At 41.8% G+C, this 20,979-nt stretch overlaps 1 protein-coding gene and 1 long non-coding RNA gene across 52 annotated transcripts in view; one reads left to right on the top strand and one right to left on the bottom strand.

The window, feature by feature from the left end:
• The window catches only part of MBNL1 (muscleblind like splicing regulator 1), a 179,068-nt gene that overhangs the window by 95,443 nt on the left and 62,646 nt on the right, over window positions 1–20,979 (bottom strand). The window contains exon 1 of one of the 50 annotated variants that reach the window (XM_083504351.1): window positions 664–794. The exons of 45 other annotated variants lie outside the window; for them this stretch is intronic. The gene's annotated coding sequence lies outside the window, so the exon portion shown is untranslated. Of the gene's footprint in view, window positions 1–663; window positions 795–20,979 lie in introns of those variants that run through there. 4 more of the 50 variants (XM_083504361.1, XM_083504366.1, XM_083504373.1 and 1 more) reach the window with 4 other exon arrangements.
• Window positions 13,716–20,409, top strand: LOC310707527. Of its 2 annotated transcripts, XR_014526544.1 has the most exons (3): window positions 13,716–14,637; window positions 18,016–18,143; window positions 20,140–20,409. It is a non-coding gene; the product is annotated as an uncharacterized lncRNA (long non-coding RNA). The 2 variants fall into 2 exon arrangements; XR_014526545.1 differs by lacking the exon at window positions 13,716–14,637 and having other exon boundaries at window positions 15,757–18,143.

Genomic DNA, 20,979 nt, shown 5'->3' with positions numbered 1-20,979 from the left:
TGACCAGATATGAGAATCTGTCAATGCATCAGATTGTGCCAAAGACCCTCACCTTGAATCTTACAGTAAACTGAGCTGAAATACCATTATCTGAGAAGGTAATGGTGAAATGCTGTAGTCACTGAGAGTTGGCCCTGTGTCACCAAAAAACACTAAGGTTTAGTTATTCTTAAATTCCAGTATTTCATTATTGTAAATTGCTCTTGGAAGTGGCGGGGGCAACCCAATCTAACAGAATTCTCATGGTGTAGGAACAGTCCAGTTGCAATCTACCTCTCACCTTTGAAAGAGTTAGATCATTATTAATATTATTTTACTATTATATATAGAATAAAGGCAAGATTATAAATCAACCATTTTCACTTGGTTGTATTTACACAGAAACTTTGCGCAGAAAAACAACAACCCAAAGCAGCTTTACAAAGTCGGAACGACTAATTTTAAACCAAACACTCATTAAAAAAACAAACAACAAGCATTCAATGTCAAATAAATGCATTAAATAAAAAGATATTGCAGATGTGGTGGTGCCGTGACTTCAATTTGTCTGCTGATGGATATATAAAAGTTGTTCAGATAAATCAGCACTTAATATTCTTTTAACCCAAGGCTTATTTAAGTTCTTCCAACCAGTTCTTCCAACCAGCCAGCTTCATCCCTTACCTTTGACTGGGGGGACAAGGCTCCTTGCTCTGGTAAAAATCCAGAAGACAGCCGTATCTCATGCCTTGACTCTCTTCAGTACAGCCAGCTGCAAAGGATGCCCAGGTCAGCAGCTTTTCCTTGGTCAGCCACAGGATAAGCAGCAACAGCAGCAGCAAACTCAATAGAGTTTCTCCTTGCACGCAGAAGGCTTGCCAAAGCATTCTTGGTTGCTATGCACACTGATAAAAGCTATTTGTATGTTTACAGACAAATTGCAACCACCGTTGCTTCTTGTACGCTTCTGCCTAAGCTCTTCGCTGTCCCGAAGGGTTGATGGCAGAAGCCTGCAAACCCACATTTCTTCTACACTGGCTGAACTCCCTTGAAGAAGAGCAAATTGCGTTTATATGAACAGCAAAGGCAATGCGCCGTATGCATGTAGCATTAGCACAACGGTGATGTATCAAGGGCACACATGGTACATGCTTTTAAACGTAAGCAGAACAGATGCCTTGTTTACATGGGCAAATGCACCTTCCCCGGCCCATATTATGAATAAATTGGACCTAACATATATTGTTTCACAAGAGTCACTTAAGGCAGTCTTCGGATAGATTTGCAAAAAGTCAAAGGGTGGTGAACACTATCTTGTATTACATACACACTACTCCGCAGAGTGTGCTATAAAACTCAAGTTATTTTTAAGTCTTGGGAATGACTGCTTAGGTCATAAGCATCAAAGCAGACCTGTGAGTCACTTCTGCATGGTCACCCTTAGCATGCAAAAATAACTTGTTTACGCTGATGTTATATTATCCCCCTGACATTGCTGCTCAGCTAGGTGGTTAGCAAGGGCCTCTCCGAAAATAAATATAAACTATGAAGAAATGGGTCACTTTTTTATCCCCTTGGTCAACACACGGAGAAGAAATATAGGTCACTAAGATCCAAGTATAGCTATCAAATCAATCTCTGTGCTTTTTCACACGCCTCTCTTCCACTAAAACGCGAACAACAACAAAAATCCCAGTACTGTAGATGGCAGGCTAGAAGCAGCAGACAAACTGTGCTTATTACCATGCTATTTGTGTAATTTTGTGCAAAGGCAGCATGGCCGTTCTTAAGGGTGTTTTGGGAAAATATTAGCTGAGGTAGGTATAATTCCAAGCCATAGTTTAGTCGTGGGTGGGGCCTTCCAGTTGTTGTTGGCCTCCAACTCCCATCAACTCCCAGCCAGCATAGTCAAGGGTCAAGGATGATGGGAGTCGCAGTTCAACGCTATCTGGAAGGCCACAGGTGCCCCACTTCCTGGTTGAGGCTGAGGGAATGTGAATTAACACTGGTAATATTAGGGAAAGGAAGTCACTGGTGGAGGAAGGGGGCATGGGGGGTGAGGTCCGCCCTCGTGGGACGCTCACCGTGCCACCCCCGTGAGCGGCACGCCCTGCCCCCAGGTGCACCACATGTGAGCCACTCTGTGTGCCAGAGCAGCTAGCTCTGCCTCTGAAGGAAGTGTGTTCATTTCTGATTTAAAAAGCATGTTATAAGTGCCATGGGTAGTTTCTGCCAACTATACACCCTGCTATCCCATACATACATATAGCATTTGCCCTATTTGTGTTTGGAGTAGGACTTTTTTTTCAGCCGGAACTGGCTAGAACTCAGGTCCATCACCTCTCAGGTAAGTGCCATTGCCATTCTAGGAGAACGAAGGTGTTCATGGTGACTTCCTACACCTTTCTTTCTAGAAAAAAATAGCACTGGTTTGGAGCGTATGTGCTTGTCCTTGATAAGCGCGAAAGAATGGGGGATACTTTTGAAGCAGTTCTGAGTCTATGCTCCATTGTCCCACCGGAACCATTTCTACCTGATACACAAACAGAAAGAGTATATAAAACTGTGAAAATGATATATATGAGGTATTAACTTCCAAAGTTTAATAATCTCCTCAGGGGACTGGGCATTTGATATTTTTTTTTCCTCAGTGCCCCCCTTCTGCAGACTGAATTTATATAGAAAAATGCTTTCAGCTGAAGACATAGAGAAATCACTTCAGCTAAATCACACATGGGTGGACGCAAAGTCTGCTACCAATAAAAATTAACTGATGGAAGAGGCTTGCAGAAATACAAAGGAGAAATAGCAGGGAAACTCTGAAGAAATCTGCTGGCAAACAAATCTGACTCAACATGAAAAGAATATTGGGGGAAAATCTGACGGAGTGGAATAACAGGAAGCTTAGTCAGTTCTGGAAGAAACAAAAAATAAAGAGTGTGTTCTTTTGTGAGACAGAAGTAGGAAGGGAGACTACTGTACTTTAAACAAATCGGAGGGATTGGCAGCCACAGTGCTTAAAAAAAGAGATTATGAACTCAATGGGATTGTGACCATATTAAAGTAAAATGGGTATCTGGCTGGAATAGGATATGAAACCACAGAATCCAAAGAGTACAGCTGGTATAAACAAGAAAACAAAAATTGAGGAAGTGTGTCCATAAGAAAATAATAAACTAGATGGACTGATCTCAACAGAAAAAAATTCCCCAAACCACTCTAAAAATCCACAATTAGTCATTCATTTCGATTTTTTCTTTTCCCTAATTCATTTAATTTTCTAAAAGGACACAAGGAAGCGTTTGACAAAATTAAAATGATGTTTTGAAGCAGATCAAAATGCTAAGTGAAATAAATAAATGAATAAATACTTAACCTTGATTAGCCTGCAATTGAGTGGGGAATGGGCTTATTTCTGTGACAGTTACAAATGCCACCCTCACACACATTAATAGGCACGGAAATAGAGAACCCCTTTCCAAAGATTAATCAGATATCAGTGAGATCTTAATTAGTATCTCAACTCCTTTGGCATACAAGCTTCTATATATAGAAAGAGGTTAGTCTTCCAATAAAAACGTGCTTCTAAATTATCTCATCCTTCTCAAATGGATCCATTGTGCCAAAGATAGGGAAGCTGTGGTCCTCCTGGGGTTCCTGGACTCCAACTCCCATCAGCCTCAGGATGCATAAGCAATGGTCAGGGATGATGATCACTGCCTATGCATGCTCTCTTCATGGGTTCTATGCTATGGAATTCCTTTCCAAGGGAAATTCATCCCACATCCTCCCTGCTGATTTTCTCCAAACTGGTAAGAATGCCCTATTTAATTACGAAACAAAATTTTAAAAATTCCTTCCAGAAGCACCTTAGAGACCAACTAAGTTAGTTATTGGTATGAGCTTTCGTGTGCATACATGTATCTGAAGAAGTGTGCATGCACACGAAAGCTCATACCAATAACTAACTTAGTTGGTCTCTAAGGTGCTACTGGAAGGATTTTTTTAATTTTGTTTTGACTACGGCAGACCAACACGGCTACCTACCTGTAACTATTTAATTATGGTTTGCCACCTGAAAGCTGAAGCTGACCACTGTATCCCACTTTGGGGGGCTGTTTGCTGTGATCTTGCTTTAACAATGTGCTTAAATTTGTAAACCACTGGAAACTATTTCATGACATGTAAATATATATATATATATATATATATATATATATATATATAGCATTTAAACTTCTCATATTGATTCAAATACATAACTGGATTTTTTAAAAGTACTGTTTTGTTCATTTGTGAGGGTCACCAATGCAAACTGTGAATTCACTGGGGTTGACACAGGAGGAAAATATTAAAAGGGTACTTCCTCCTGTATTTTCCACAAAAATGGGAAGAAAGTAAAATAGTGGTTGAGATCCAGAGTACCCTGAGGACAAGTGTAAAGCACCTCCACTCAAAGAAGGAATAACTGCAGATTTCTTGCTCCAGTGACATCCCTCTGTGCCTTCTTTGGCTTTTTGGAACAGTTTTTTAGGGGGATGCAAAGTGCCACAGGATGGATGGATGGATGGGAAGGGAATAGCTCTGCAGTACTTGAGGAACTCTGTGTGTGGAACGTTGGATCTAGACCAATGGCAACACTGGTGGCAGGGCAAACAGCAAACAGCATTTCAGCATCAGTCATTAAAGTTCAAAGATCAGTGCTCGTTAGGGCATAAAATACACAGAAACAGTTTATAGGAAATGGCAAGGGGCGGGGAGGGGGAGACTCGGAGATGAGCTAATACATTAAAAATTTGACCCTCTTTGGTAAACAGGAGTAGGGAACATTTCAACAACCCAGAGTTAAGGGCAGAATGAAGTATAAAGATTAAAAACAAAACAAAACATTGGAAAACAATGAAAGAAAGATGTAAACTGAATGTTTTGTTCCTTTATGGCTGCTGAGAAAATAACAGTAGGGGTTTAATGAGGGGAGGGGAGTTGATGGTCTTATCTAGGCTTGTGAGGGCTGAGTGAATTATATTTATTAATTGCTGTACATTGCCCATCAGAGGCACTGAGGGTCCTCAGGAATGGACCCAGGTTATGGTCTAAAAGTACACTGGACCACCACCTTGCTGAAACTAAGCAAGTCTGGGTCTGGTTGACTGACTTCTTGGGAACCACATTTAGGCTGCCTTGAGTTCCATCACAGAAAAAAACCAACAAGGTATAAATACTGGGCTCTATTGAATCGCAACCTGAATATTTCTCAGACTGTGGAAATGGTCTATCTGAGAGAATGGAGAGCAATGTGGTCAATGCCCTTAACAGGGGCAGAGGCAACACAGCCTATCATTCCGCCATTCGGTTCTCATTCAAAGTGGAAGCTAGAGATATTGCCAGGCTTGATCTCTGCATAATTTCCAGTACTCCACATGACTCAACAGGTTTCAGGTGCTGGAGCATCAGAGGCCTAAACGATGCTTGAGATTAGCAACCTTAGTTCCATGCATCTCTGCCACATGTGATGGTAGGGATGAAAGAGGAGAACAGGTTAATTTCTCACACGAAAATGAGATTAGTAGTAACTCAACATTTCGGCTCTTATCTCAAACTTCTTGTTATTATTGTAATAGAAGCTGGGGTTATGGTTCATATACAGGGGAGGACAACTCATCTCTCTTCCATGGATGGGCATGCTGCTGCCACATCTATCTTGAATAAAAGTGTTTAAAGAGCTTTAAAGTATGGACCTGTGCCTTGAAACACTGCACAAAAGGAATTCTGGATGACCCCTTATCCACAGTGACATTTTTATTACAGAAAAACACATTGCGGGGATGGGGAACCTGTGACCCTCCAGATGGACTACCGCCATCCATCCGGGAGCTGCTATCCAGTGATGACATGTAGAGAGCCACAGATTGCCCACCCCCAATGTACTGAATCTTGGTCCCTACCCATGAGCAGAAAGAGTCCTTCCATACATCATGTATACTAGGTGGAGGAGAGAGAGAGGTTCCAATCTAAACCAAAGGCGGTTTATTCATAACTAGGCACTCCAGGCGTACAGATAACTTGCAGGAACCTTGTGACTGAGTAGTCAAGTTTCAAGCACTGCAAGTGAGAGCCAGAGAGACAGACAGACAGACAAAGAGAGAGGGGAGGGGACTTTGCTATGTGTGAAACTATTGATAAGGGTGTGAGAGAGACGTTCATAGATTTGCTGCTCTTGTTCAGCTGTTAGAACTGAAGTAATCCTTTAGTTTTGCTGGAAGTGTGGGATATGCTGAGAAGTTGTCATTCACGTGTAAACATGTAATATTCAGATTCTGTGAAGATTTATTATGAAATGCATAATGCTTGCCTTTCCTGGATTTTATTCTGAACACAGTATGTTTATACCGTAGGAGACACTGTCCAGACATTACACTCTTTTTATAAGGTGCTGGGAATCTTTTCTATACAGCAAAGGTGTCAATGGCCTTGTGAACATGCATTGTTTTATGGAACATTTGCATTTTATAAACTAACTGGTTACAAGTCTGAAGGGCTTTTTTAACTTGTTTATTACATTGTTACATTCTGTTAATTTTTGTTAGCCATCTTGATTTTCTAAGAGAAAAGCAGGAGAGATTAGTTTTTTAAAAAAAACAGACAAAGCGTATGCAATTTTTACTGTACCGTTAGCTGCCTTGAGTATAATATGGAGAATGACAGACTATAAAATGAAATAATGGCAACATAGCCAATGCCCTAAGCATATGACCTTCCAAGCAGTTATCTCAAAAGATATCCATTTAGCTTCAACGACACAGTTCTGAAATAACTTAAAAAAAAAAAAAAACTGGGCTAAAAAACTCGGAACTGGATTTGCCACTGCATTCTGATGTCAGGATTTCCAAATCCTTTAGACCATAGTTTGTAGGATCAGAATTAAACCAACATACATAGGATTCATACAAATAAGATCCAGGCATGGGCAGGCTCAGAATCTCACGTTCTCAGATCAACTTACTTATTTGATTTTAATGTAATAGGGCTAATCCTGTTTTTGTTGCTGATTTGTAATACTGAGTGGGTATCATTCAGCTAATTACGCTGGCTCTCTGCCTAACATATGGTGCAAAATATCACTCAAATAACTTTTTCAAAGAAGTATTTTTAAAAAAACTTTATAGGCTAACAAACTGTACAAATAATTAAGTTTTATACACAGTACCATTGGTGACCCCCATACATTCAGCGGAGGCTCCAGGCAACTAAGACTTCTTAGTGACTTAATACAGGACTATCTTCATAGTGTATGTGTTAATAACCAGGCTGCAAACATATCAAAATTACTTTTGACATGTGTGATCAAATCCATCAAAATTAAAAAAACGAAATAAAGGCTCGTTGCATCTATTAGTCTAAGCCTTCTAGCTGCGCAGGCAATTTTCACCAAGAATGCAACTGGCAGGGACGGATACAACTGCAGGCCATATAACAATTTCTCTGGCTGCCATCTCTGGTTGTAAATAATTAAAGAAAATCTGGATATGTCAGTACCATTACTCATTACTCATAGCATGTGGTCTGGGCTGCAATAACAGCTGCTGAGGGGCAAGGAAAGGCGAGCCCTAAAACATTCAAGGCCAGCTCGTGGGATTCCCAGAGGCATCTAGAGGACTGCAGTGGGAAGCAAAACATTGGACTCCATGAACCTCTGGTCTGATCCAGCCAGGGTCTTCTTATGTTCACATGAGATCATAAGCCAGCAGCACAGTTTGCTTTGGACGGAAAACTAATATCCTATTATCATTCGAAAATTCTACACGTATTGGAATAAAAGCAACGGCATGGTAAGTATATAGCCCCGCTTGGTTTAAAACATAAATTAGCTTTTCATTATCAACTTGTAACTCACAAGCCATGGCTGTACCCTGGATAAGCCCCTGTGCAATTACAATTATTGGTATAAATTCAATAGCAACGGCCAAGTCATTCACATCTGAAAATTGGCTACAGAGCTCTGCACTTGATTGCAGCCACCGCTCCCATTATTGGCTGTGCCTATCGGCGTTTTCATTACAATGACTTCACACAAGAGAGTGACAGGGTATCTGGTAAAGAGGATTAATAAATCATGTCAGAGATGCATGAAACGGCAAGTTTGCCAAAGCTTCCCACTCCTCCACTTGGTGCAAGGGCCACAAAGCGAAACTAGGAAATGCAGTATAGAGACACTCTTAGAAATGTTCAGAAAACCAAGGCAGAAAAAAGAAAGGAAAATGAGCTTGCATCTGTAAACCCAAGGCAGTTCTGCTGCATGCTTTAACCCAGTTATACATTTTCCCTACTCTTCATGGACAATGCCCCATGTTTCAGACACGTGTTAATTGTTTGATGCTTGCAACAAAAGAATTTCCACGTCTTATCTTATCCTCTCAATTACAACCCTTTCCAACGGAGCCAGCTGCAAGTATGTATAATAATCAAATGCAAAACTATCAAGTGATGTACACGGCGTGCGAGAGCTGCAGCTAACAGCAGTGTCATACAACCAACAGCAGAACGAACCCCAGCACTAGGCTAGCCAGCCACGGGATTAATTTTAAGAGTCCTGTATATACCTTAAAAATCAGGTGTGGGGAAACTTTGGCCCTCCAGATGTTGCTGAACTCCCATCAGCCCCTGCAAGCATAACCAACGGCCAGGGATGATGGGAGTTGTAGTCAATTGTCAGTTTGATATCTTCTCCCCACATGAATGACTCTTACTGTGAGGTGTGAACCATCATAGAATCACAGAAACCTAGAATTATGAACCAAAAGCGTCATCTAGTCCAACCCTCTGAAATGAAGGAATCTTTTGTCTATTATGGTGCTCGAACCCAAAACCCACAATCAAGAATCTCATGCTCTACTGACTGAGCCATCCCTCTCTTGCCACTGGCATGTTCTCTCTCACCCTCTCTGATATATAAGTAACATTTCAGCTGCATAATACATTCACTCATCACGATGTTCTGGATCAATTAAGGGTGCTTTTCTCTTCAATGCAGGAAAGGGCAACAGTCTCGCCAGACACAGTCTCACTGCACTTTGAAGATGCTCGGAACGCCTATAAGTCTATGCACAACAAGGACAAAACTCTGAATTGAAGAGGGGGACCTGAAAGATTTCCTGCAGATGTACTGTAGACTTTTGATAGCCTCGCATGTTCAGTGTGATGACAGAGACAAGACCTTTCTCCTTTCCCCTCAGGGTAGGGTCACTGCCACATCCAAATTAGGTCTGGCTAGCAAAGCCTGTGCATAAGGCCGTAACATGTTGCTGCTTTACTGTGTCCGACTGAAGGGGCTGTGGCCAAAACTACAACACCAACATATATTTCTCTGTAGTATTCAGGGCTTGCAGCTAATCACAGTACCAGATTATATACAAGTATTTGCTGGTGCGGTGCCTGAAAAGAACTAAACTACTCAAAATACAGGGTGAATGAATGTAAACCCTAGAACAGGCTACCACAGTGTAATGGTATTTGTCCCAGCAAGGCCTAAAGCAATGATTAACATATTGAAGGGTGCCTTCCTTCAGGAGACAGAAGTTCCTGAGTATTATGCTTATTAGAGGGACACGGATGGCGCTGTGGTCTAAACCACAGAGCCTAGGGCTTGCCAATCTGAAGGTTGGCAGTTCGAATCCCTGCGACGGGGTGAGCTCCCGTTGCTCAGTCCTGGCTCCTGCCCACCTAAATGTTCGAAAGAACATCAAGTGCAAGTCGATAAATAGGTACTGCTCCAGTGGGAAGGTAAACAGCGTTTCCGTGTGCTGCTCTGGTTTCACCAGAAGCGGCTTAGTCATGCTGGCCACATGACCCGGGAAGCCGACTGTGGACAAACGCCGCAGGGGTACATTTTTTACCTTTACCTATGCTTATTAGAAGGGACGCAGGTGGCGCTGTGGGTTAAACCTCAGCACCTAGGACTTGCCGATCGCATGGTCAGCGGTTCAAATCCCCGCGGCGGGGTGTGCTCCTGTTGCTCGGTCCCAGCGCCTGCCAACCTAGCAGTTCGAAAGCACCCCCGGGTGCAAGTAGATAAATAGGGACCGCTTACCAGCGGGAAGGTAAATGGTGTTTCCGTGTGCGGCTCTGGCTCGCCAGAGCAGCTTCGTCACGCTGGCCACGTGACTCGGAAGTGTCTGCGGACAGCGCTGGCTCCCGGCCTATAGAGTGAGTTGAGCGCACAACCCCAGAGTCTGTCAAGACTGGCCCGTACGGGCAGGGGTACCTTTACCTTTACCTTTATGCTTATTAGAACACCTCTAACGTTTGTTTTCTTTTTAAAAAATCCGTTCATCATACATTCTTACGATCTGATCCTATGCATTTACTTGGAAATTGGCCCCACTGAGTTCATCAAACCTCTTGGGCTTGCTAATCGGAAGGTCGGCGGTTCGAATCCGTGCAATGGGGTGAGCTCCCGTTGCTCTGTCCCAGCTTCTGCCAACCTAGCAGTTCGAAAGCATGCCAGTGCATGTTGATAAATAAGTGGGAAGGTAAATGGCGTTTCCGTGTGCTCTGGTTTCCGTTGTACCAAAAGAGGTTTAGTCAAACTGGGCACATGACCCAGAAAGCTCTCTATGGACAAATGCCAGCTCCCTCGGCCTGAAGCGAGATGAGCACCATACCCCATAGTCGTCTTTGACTGGACTTAACCATCCAGGGGTCCTTCACCTTTTTACCTTACCTAAGTTTAGGACCACTGTTATCTCTTGCCATCTACAAACCTCTCAGCCAAGGGCACAGCATTTAAATGGATAATGCTACAGATAAATATATCAGTAAGTCATTCATTCCATCTTTTCTTACCCTCTCTCTCTCTCTCACACACACACTCGCACACAGTTTTAAACACTAGTGGAAATGAGTGAATTGCATTATGCTGTCAATCGACCGACAAGCAGAGAACTGACTTAGAACTGCCTTTCCACACAAAGCGCTTTTCCAAGCCTTATTACCCATTTTGTAGATCAATATTTCACAAAGACAACCATGCACTACAGATAACTGTCTAATCAGGCTCTTATCTGGTGAGTAAGCACACTTTTCAGCTCCACTGAAAAGGCCTGCAAAAACTGCTTATCGCATGAACCGGTGAGATAATATAATAATAACGGAACAGAACAGCACCAGTAGGCTGGAATACAAAATTGAAATAAAGATAAGATTTAAACAATTCCCAAGACTGTGATCCGCACCTCTGTAAATCTGGAGCAGCTGCATAAAAAAAAAATCAGGCATGCTACTGTAGAGTATGCTGCTTCATGAGGACATCCATGCCAAAAGATGTTGTTTAAAAAAATACTAAAGGTATAAATATAGCATCCAATGTTTCGTCTCTTTACTAACAAGAGTGAAATGGAATATTCATGCTCACCTCTAACTCCACAGTGAGTTGATAAGAATGTTATGCTCCATGATCTCAGGGTTGGGCCTCTAAAACAATACATGCCAATATGCCCAGCCCCATTTCCAGTGCTGAGGAACACAATAAACAGCCTCTGGCATCTTCTCCTTCAATCATCCACCCAGTGCCAAACTAGACACCACTGAGGAAGCCATTTTTGTCCCTCTTAATGTCAGTCACCCTCACATATAATGCAGAGGTGGGATCTATTTATTTTTTACATATACTCAACAGTGCAAACGGAAAGCTGAACCCTCCCACCTACAGGAGAGGGTCATCATAGCTCAGTGGCTTTGCAAGTAGCAGCTCCCAGATTCAATACAAGCTATGCTGAGATGGAGGAACCTGTGGTCTGACTGTTTAAGGCTGTTTCCTATATGCTCTCCTGCACCCTGTTGCACGAGGGTGCTTTTTCATTACAAATTGCAGGAAGGCTTTGAAGTGTGTTCAGCTGAACACATTCAGAAGGGCCTTTCAGACATTCCTGCTCACCATGGGAAGAGTAGGTAGAGGCAGGTTTTGCTTGCACACCACAACACCTCTCCACTTTCAGCCCTCATACATTCAGCAGAATGCCTGAAAAAAGCTATTAATTTGCGTTTTTATTTATTAATTTATGGCAAAGCTTTTGCATATGCCTCAAGATGAAGAATCAAATGATTCTATCAAGATGATAGAATCAAAGAACTGCAGAGTTGGGAGGGAGCTTGAGGTGGTATTTGGTGAGCTATGAATGGGTTGATACATAAATAAGAAGAAACTGAGTACGGAGGTAAATGAAACACTGCTGACCCTTGCAACAGATAAAAGGAGAACTGGGAATTGCCTAACGCCACATGTTATTACAGAGTCTGCCAAACGGTTGGGACACTTGAAATTCTGAGAAAGTGCCATTAGGTGTCCTTCACAAAATGGTTGCTATGAGGAGTGGACGTAACACAAAATGGCTGCCGCACCTCAAAGTGCATAAAAAGAGACAGGACCCCCCAAGACAGTGCAGGCATGCCCCCTGCATCAGCCCCTCATCAACTGAAAAAGGCAACATCATCAGTGACCACTGCATGCACTCACAGAAAGAAGCTCTTCCCAACCCTCACCTGTTCAGAAAAGAACGGAAGTTGACTGTCCAGGCCTAGCATCCAATGAAATGTTCAAGGTGGTGTGTTCATTGTAGTAGAGGCTGAGCCAGTGCAAACAGGTACAGAGCAGGGACAGCAAACTATCTCTCACACATTGTGAACTTCTGAGGGGATATTGAATCTTTGCAGGCCCACAGGTGCTGCGTTGGCAACCCTTGTGCTATTATATTTATTGGGAACGCTTGGTCAGGGTGGAGCTGCTCCATGGGTATAAACAGGGAACTAAAAGAGCTGTTTATCTGCAAGGATCATGTTTGCAAAATGTTCTTCAGTGGTTAACCAGGGAACAAAGAGTGCTGTGTAAAAGCTGTAACATGTGCAGCTACCTAAACAGAAGCATCCCTACAGAGAAAGACATCTGCCTGAAATTTGGTTAAGCAAAGTTCTTTTTTTCAAAGACAGCAGAACTTCTTGAGGAGATGAAGAGACACATTAACCCTAGACCAAACCTGGTCATAGATGCCCAGAAGATGCAAAAGCAAGAGGAAGAGCTGTTGCTTTGGTAATTTGATGTTCAGAATTTTAAAAACTCAAGGTGCTCTTTGTAGTCTTTTCAAAATGGGAGTGGAACAAGCATAATTCACAAGGATGTTGTGACCATTGGGGGGGGGGCATGCATGGCCACAGAAAGACTGTGTAGACTTTCCATTTATCCCTCTGAAGGCTTAACAATGAGGCATTATGAAATGCAGTTCTTGTATAAGACACTCAAATATTATTGCTAAAGAGATGCGTTAGCCTACAGGCAAACACCACAGGAGGGGGGGGAGTCTATGTCAGCAGAACCCCAGAGTCCTGTGAAATGGTAGATTCCAAGTGATTCATTGATGGTGGTGATGATTGCTTTGCCTTTCATCCTGGAGAACCCCAGGGCCATGCACAATATGATAAAAAATATAAAACCAGCTATACCAGCTAATTAAAACACTCCCCCCCCCAAAAAAACCATACTAAACTAAAGCAACAGCTCAACATAGTAAGCACAATACCAAAGACTGCTACAACCTAGGGCAAATCTATATCCCAAAAGGGTGCATGAACAAATAAATCTTTAAAAAGTAACAGTGTGGGATACAACCATACTCTCCTGGAAAGAGAACTCCATAATTGGGGTGCCACCACCAAGAATGCTATGTTCGTGCCACTGTATCATCACCTTGGAGGCCTCTTACAAGCCCATGACTCCAAGCAGAAAATAATTTGTTGCTTCTTCTGTATGTACTATTAATAGTAAGCAAAAATCTAGCCAAAATCCATCACCTTTAAGTCCTACAGATGTTGAAGAGAAAATTGAGCACATGCTTGTATCTCTTCAATTGAAATCAACGGGAGTTATAAGTGGTGTGTCATCCCCTCTCATACCTCCACCCCATTATTTTTTGGGGTATTCCATTTACACGGACGTAAGAACTAAATAATTGGACCAACTAATAGCTCAAGCCAAATTATGGTCTATTCAACCCAAAGCAGAGAATTTACTTGCTGGCAGAAAGAGAGAAACAATTGCAAAAGAAGACTCGTTTCCATTTACAGCAACAACACGGTGCCAAAAATATCTAAATAAAAATGTGGTAGATTCTCACAATGATAACCAAGGGTACTGGCTGTTCTTAAGCACTGTTTAGTCTCCAGAGTCATGAAGCACTGAAAACTGTTTTCATCTTACTTGTGCTAGTTATAACATATGGTCTCGACTTTGAACAAACTTTGAACTGAACTATAAGTGGGTTAATTTTGGCTGGACTGTGCCCAGTATATATCGCCAGCTGGTAGTTAAACCCAATGACTGCATGTCTGAAAATGGGAGACAATAAAATTGATACACTGCTGCCATGGGTATCTTATGCGATTGAGAAGAAAAACCGCCTAAGCCAAATTTTAACCTGGTTCTCTTTTTTGGTGGGTATGCCGTAATGTTGTCACATTAGCGAAACAGGAGGCCTCATTCTGGCGGAGCCAGTAGGAACAGACTGAAAACACCTCTCAAATTCAAGTTAATCTCTCTCTCTCTCTCTCTTTTTTAAATATCCTAGCCAAGGCTAAGTATAAAGATTCAGAAGGAACATGAGGCCCTTCAAGGTAACTATTTATGGTACAAATATACCCAGTTCAGGAGGAGGGGTAGGAAAAGGGAAGATTCAAACCCTCAATTTGAAGCTAGTTGAAAACCTGAAGGAACAAACCACTTATTTCCAAAATATATCCATTATATTTTAATAATAATAATAATAATAATAATAATAATAATAATAATAAATGTTCCAGTTTTGCAGTTACAAAAATGATTGAAACCTAACTTATCAGATACAACATGGAGGCAGAAAAGCAGCATGCAATAAACTAAATATGTGAATATTCAGTAAAAAGAAACTGTCTTTTTTTGACAGTTTTGCAGTAAGACATTTTGCCGCTGTGAGATTGAGGGGAAAATAGCTTTCCTTTGTGAAGCATCCAACTGAGCTGATGAAATGAAATGTAACATTCAAACTAAGTGGCAAGGATTAATAAAGAGACATACTCTAGATACCAATGGTGGCAAGGTACTCTTTGGGTCTGGTGGTTGAGAAGTACACAGAAACACCAGCAGTAGGTAGAGCCAAAGACAGGCAGAGCTGCAACCTAACTGGTTTTAAGTACGAGGGCAGGCAGGTGGGACTGGCTGGGGTCAGACTGGGATTGATGGAGCAATGCCCCCACTTGCTCTAATGGCCCTGCCTCCACAGTTAGATACTGAAATTAAAGCAGAAACAGAAGGTCAGTTCACATGTGACTTCAAGCCAGGCTCAATCCTAGTTTCCAAACATGGTTTGCATGGCAAGTATAAACCATACTTTGCCAGTTCATGTGAAACTGCAAACTTTGATTAGTCTCAAGGAGGAAATTAGAACATATGAGCACAACAGCGCAAAGTTTGGCATTACATGTGAACCAGCTGTCTAGGAAGTTATGGGTAATATCACCAATGAATAGAAGCCAATGTGATCCGGCTACCCTTGGATAACTTCAGCCGGGTAAATTGAGAAGTATTGTTTCAGAAAGTTGAAATTTGGTAGGTTTGCCTTTACATGTGAGCTAATTCAGATTCCTTGCCCAGCCCCAATGCTCACTTGTGTGATTTGCGTAGTAGATGCGGCATAGTTTATGTAGTGTCATTGTGTAGAGTGGCAGGGGAAACCCAGCCAGATGGGCAGGGTATAAATAATAATTTATTATTATTATTACTATTATTATTACTACTATTATTATTATTATATCTCAGCATTCCTGCTGTCACTGCATGTTGATTGTTGCATTCTGTTTATGGGGAATATGTGGATTTTGTCCGTGAGTGACATTGCAATTGATTTCTTTTCTTCTTCTTCTTTTCTTTTGATAGAGCTACAAGGGTACTGTCATGGGCACTGAAAGGATTCTGTCAGTGTTGCTACGTAAGCTTTTGCTTCTATTGCTATCGTTCTTTATTTTGCATTTGCTGAAGAGGTAGCAATGTGTTATGTTACACTAGCTCTGACATAATACTTGCTTATGTGATGGGAGACACAGGATCACTCTATAAGAAAATGAGCAAAGTGTTTTGAGCAATGAGCAAAGTCAAAATGGTACGGGAGATTCATAGAGCTCCTGGTATTTATAGGTTGCAATCCTATTCCCGCTTAACTTGAAGAAAGGCTCATTGAACCTACTTCTAAGCAGATATGTAATGGGCTGCACTGTATGTTTGAGTTATAGAAGACATGGGCAGCTTCAAATTGGATCAGGGTAACAATGCTAAAACGGCAGGGAGGTGAGAATTAAGCCTTCCTCCTCCCCTCACATGTATCTACATCACCTCCCGCAAATCTACTATTTGCCCCAGTGGGGTTGGGGATTACTTGAGAAGTGTTTGAATGATTCAGATTTAGGAAAAGGCAAAGGCAGAGGGTTAAATTCCTCTTTTCCTAGCACCATTGCTTCAATCCCATTTAGTGTCATGCACAAACCAGTTGCTATTAAACAAAACTTAAAACATCAGGAAATCACGGATCTCCCACATTACATGTATATAGCTCTCAGTATCATCATCAGTATCATCGTTATCTTGTAGCTTATTACTTATCAGAGATTACATAATTGTCACTTGAAAATTAGAACGAGGCAACTCCACACCATGGAATAACAAAACTGCTGTTCAGTCCCGGGCAGGCATGGATACAGACAAGTCTGAGACCCTCAAAGGAAGTTGATCCTTGACTTTCCAGAACCACAAAGGCCACATTCTGATGTTACTTAATGTGGTGTGTATTTAATTGCATTTTTTATTGCAAGGAAAGGAACTGCTGCAGGCTTTTCGTTAATGGAAACAGCTGCAGAAATCAGCTGTTTCTGTGTTGGGAAACAAACAAAGGATTCGGATTGTATCAAAATAATACAAAGAGAAGAATTACTGACCACACAAACACAAAACGAAAAGATTTACATGCTGAATTCCAAGGTATTGTTGGATGCGGGGGGGAGTAGTGCTGAAATTGTAAAAATATTATAAAAATGCCACCACTACCCTTCAATTTTTCTACCAAAAAAGACAGAAGAAAATTGAGGATAGAAGATAAACGATATATCTTAGAAGCCATGCATAACACCAAATGTAGGAAAATATGTAGGGGAATGCTTTTCAGAATAAATTTCTAACAGATGTCTGCAGCAACACTTTTCCATTTCACAGAACATGTGAAAAAGATTAGCAGGTTCATGAGGTTAACGCACGGAAGGAGGGGGGCAGACAAGATACAATTGAACTGCTACCCTGATTTATCAACGATATTCAAAACAAAACTACCAGGATACTAAAGCTATACCATGTCAAGTATATAGATTTGTGTGTTTCTGTGTGTGTAGACACACACACACACACACACACAGAATTGCAGTTTTCATGTTCAGCAACACAGTACAAATTCTAAACCAATTAAGGCCCTGTACAACACAACAAAGCTAATGAAAATAAATGCAGCCATCTATTTAGTTCTGTCTGTGCCTGCCTCTGCAATGCGATTTGCAAGCTACTGTGTCATTGACCTCCATTCTGCTCTGAATGCCTCAGAGAGAAGGAAAGACAATGTCGTCTGCATTCAACCAACATCACTGGCTTTCTGCCACACATGCAAAATAATTTCAGGAGGAATCGCATAGCATTATGCACCAGGTACTTTATGAGTTGGAGCACACCAGCTCCAGGAACTATTTCTTTTTCACTGTAACTTCTGGATCTTTCCTTTATACTGCAGCCACCATGCCAAAAGCACCTACCGGTATTTGAAAATAATAATACAAAAGTATCTCTATTCTACTTGGGAGCAGAATGTCAGGATGTTGTTAACAGCTGATTCTGAACATCTTACGCCTCTGTTGGCTTGGTGTGACACCTACACTAAAAAATACTTTCTTTAATGAGCTTGCATATCAAACTTGTTATTACAGAAGTGGTTTGTTCATTTTGGAGGCTGGTGAACAAAGGCCTAATGTGGAAATATGTGCATACAGAGAGAATAGCTCATTGGTAGAGGGCATAACCCAGGCAGATCTAAAACTTCCATTAAGCTATCAAGGTAAATTTCTGCTGATTTCTATCCCGCTATGATATATACCGTTGATTACTACTTTTATTGATTATGTCCAGCGCCTATTAGTAGAGGGAAAGAAGCAGGTTCAGACTTCTCTATATGTCATCAGGGGTGTCACAGCAGGCAGGACAGATCAAATGTTCATTGGGCAAGACTACCATGTGAAACAATGTGTGTACAACACATTTGGGGCTGGAGCCATCCGTCTCCTATAGAGCGGAAAGGGTAGAAAACCTTCCACCTTCCACCTTCCACCATCTCTCCCTGGTGAACAATTGACTGAAACTTGATGAAGGGTGGAGAAAATAAAGTACAAAAGCCATAACGCTTTCAGTTATTTATTTCTGGAGCATTTTGGTGTATCTGTAGATCCGGTGAAGTCCCTGCACTCATTTGCGCAACCATGTGGTGCCAGGTAACTCATTCCATTAGCCCAAGGATTTAGAGTTGTGTAATGGACGGGACACGGGTGGCGCTGTGGGTAAAACCTCAGTGCCAGGACTTGCCAATCGCAAGGTCGGCGGTTCGAATCCCCGTGGCGGGGTGAGCTCCCGTCGTTCGGTCCCAGCTCCTGCCCACCTAGCAGTTCGAAAGCACTCTTAAGTGCAAGTAGATAAATAGGTACCGCTTTATAGCGGGAAGGTAAACCACGTTTCCGTGTGCTGCGCTGGTGCTGGCTCACCAGAGCAGCTTCGTCACACTGGCCACGTGACCTGGAAGTGTCTCCGGACAGCGCTTGCTCCCGGCCTCTTAAGTGAGATGGGCGCACAACCCTAGAGTCGGACACGACTGGCCCATATGGGCAGGGGTACCTTAATGGAACTGTCTCCCTCTGTCCCCACTGTGCACCCCCTGAATCTGCCCTGGGGCTTCACCAAACCCTCCAGAGCAGGAAGGGGGCAGAAAGGAATTCTGTTGCACTAAGCATAAATCCTTTCACTCATTGAACAAGTGCATCGGATACTGTCCAAAACTTCCCCTCCCATTCCTGCCCCACCACATTTTTTTGAAAAAAATCTGCTCTAGGAGTTCTCAGATTTCGTCCAGTTCTACCCTATACATCCAAGATGAAGGCTGTTCTGCAAACTAGGCAAAAACCAAAGCATGTGTGTAATTGCAATGTATGTAATTCATATTAATGTGCAAAATGTAAGTTAAAGTTAAGAAAATCCCTGTTTTAAAATTTAAAAATACCCCTGGACATAGGAAATTTGAATTCAGGCTCTAACAGATATGGTGTAGAACAACAGGCAATTTGGGGGGTGGGGGAAACAGCTTTTTGCTGGACTCAGATAAGCATACAACTCTGAGGATGTTTATCCGACATTTATCACCAGGGGATAGATCTGGAAATCACAAGGACCAGGCTTCCTTGTAAGGTTTATGAGGCTTCCTGTTCTCGCTCAGAAAAGGAAACTTTTCATTATGGAAATCAGTTTCTCTCTTTCTCAAGGGGGAAATTTCACCCTGGTACAAATAAAGTCTGCCCCACTTAGATGATGCTTGAAGCATTTATGAGGCAGGCCTGCCCCCACAACAACAACAAAATGTACCTCATGGTGTTTTGATATTCTACCACTTCAACAGTCAACTTCTGTCCTTAGAGAACACTTTTTACTAACTTTTCAATATTTGGGTGTGCAAGCAAGGTTTAACTTTTCTGTTTTGTAAGTATTTTTATGCACTTTGGGGAGCTCTGGTTGAAAAGTGGGATATAAATCTACAAAATAAATACAGTGAACGCATTAGTAAAATAATGCAATTACGAAGAACATTTCTATTGCCTCAGTCTAGGTAAAAAAAGAAAAATGAGACTATTTTCCCAAGCTTCTGTTTCATTGACATGCTGGACTTCAGTTAATTTTGCTGCTGGTAGTTACATTTAACTGTTTGCTATTTTATCTGTTGTTGCATTGGTGTTTGATACCGATTTAAGTAAATGGATATATACTAATTCAAAGCTGCTTTGAATACATTTCAGGGGAAAGAAGAATTTCTATTATAAAAAGTACATGTGTGGTCTAATGGAGCAGCTAAGAGCAAACAGGGGAATTCTCACTTCTCAGAAACTCATCTCTGTCATGAATTCTCTATGTGGCCTTTAGAGAACAATCCTCAACATGTCTACTTATATACATTTCTCTCACCTTAAAGAGCTATTGTAAGAACGGCAATAAGGCAATACACACAAGGTGTTTCGAACATTTACAAATGCTCTAATGTACAAATAAAAACAACAATTTTGATTGCATTTGAATCATATTGGTTTTTCAAAAGAATATGTGAACCGCCCAGAGAACCTGGTTAATTGGGCGTGATACAAATGCCAATAAATACAATAAACAAACATGTTTATTAACTATCATCACTACACGTTCAACGAAAGTACCGCAAAGCAGGAGCATAATGATTTTCAGCCAGGTCACGTCAAGCATCTTTCCCACCCTGCATCTTAACTGGTGTCAGATGGATAATAGGCCACAGATAAAGTCTAGTTAGCTGAACAAGATTGAGATAATACATATTAGGGGAAACAGCTAGAGGACATGACAGGAACTAGGCCCATGTGCTTCTTAATGGGCACATCTGTCATCTGTTTCATAACCCTTAGGTATTGTTGGTTCCCCGGCGACTGCTGCAGTCCCAGAGAGAAGCAGCTGTCACGATTGTTTCCATCATTTATTTGCACTTGGGAAGCAGGTTAAAGCATATTGCCTTCTTTTGTCTCGAACCTCCCCATTCTTAGCCCGCCTTTTGAGACTCTGCAAGCGGATTTACGCCGGTACCCTTCTCTAAAAGGCTGCACCTTTAAATTCCTAGC

This window comes from Podarcis liolepis (assembly GCF_965112155.1).
Source record: "Podarcis liolepis genome assembly, chromosome: 5".
NCBI lineage: Eukaryota > Metazoa > Chordata > Lepidosauria > Squamata > Lacertidae > Podarcis > Podarcis liolepis.
This window is presented reverse-complemented; position numbering and strand designations above follow the sequence as displayed.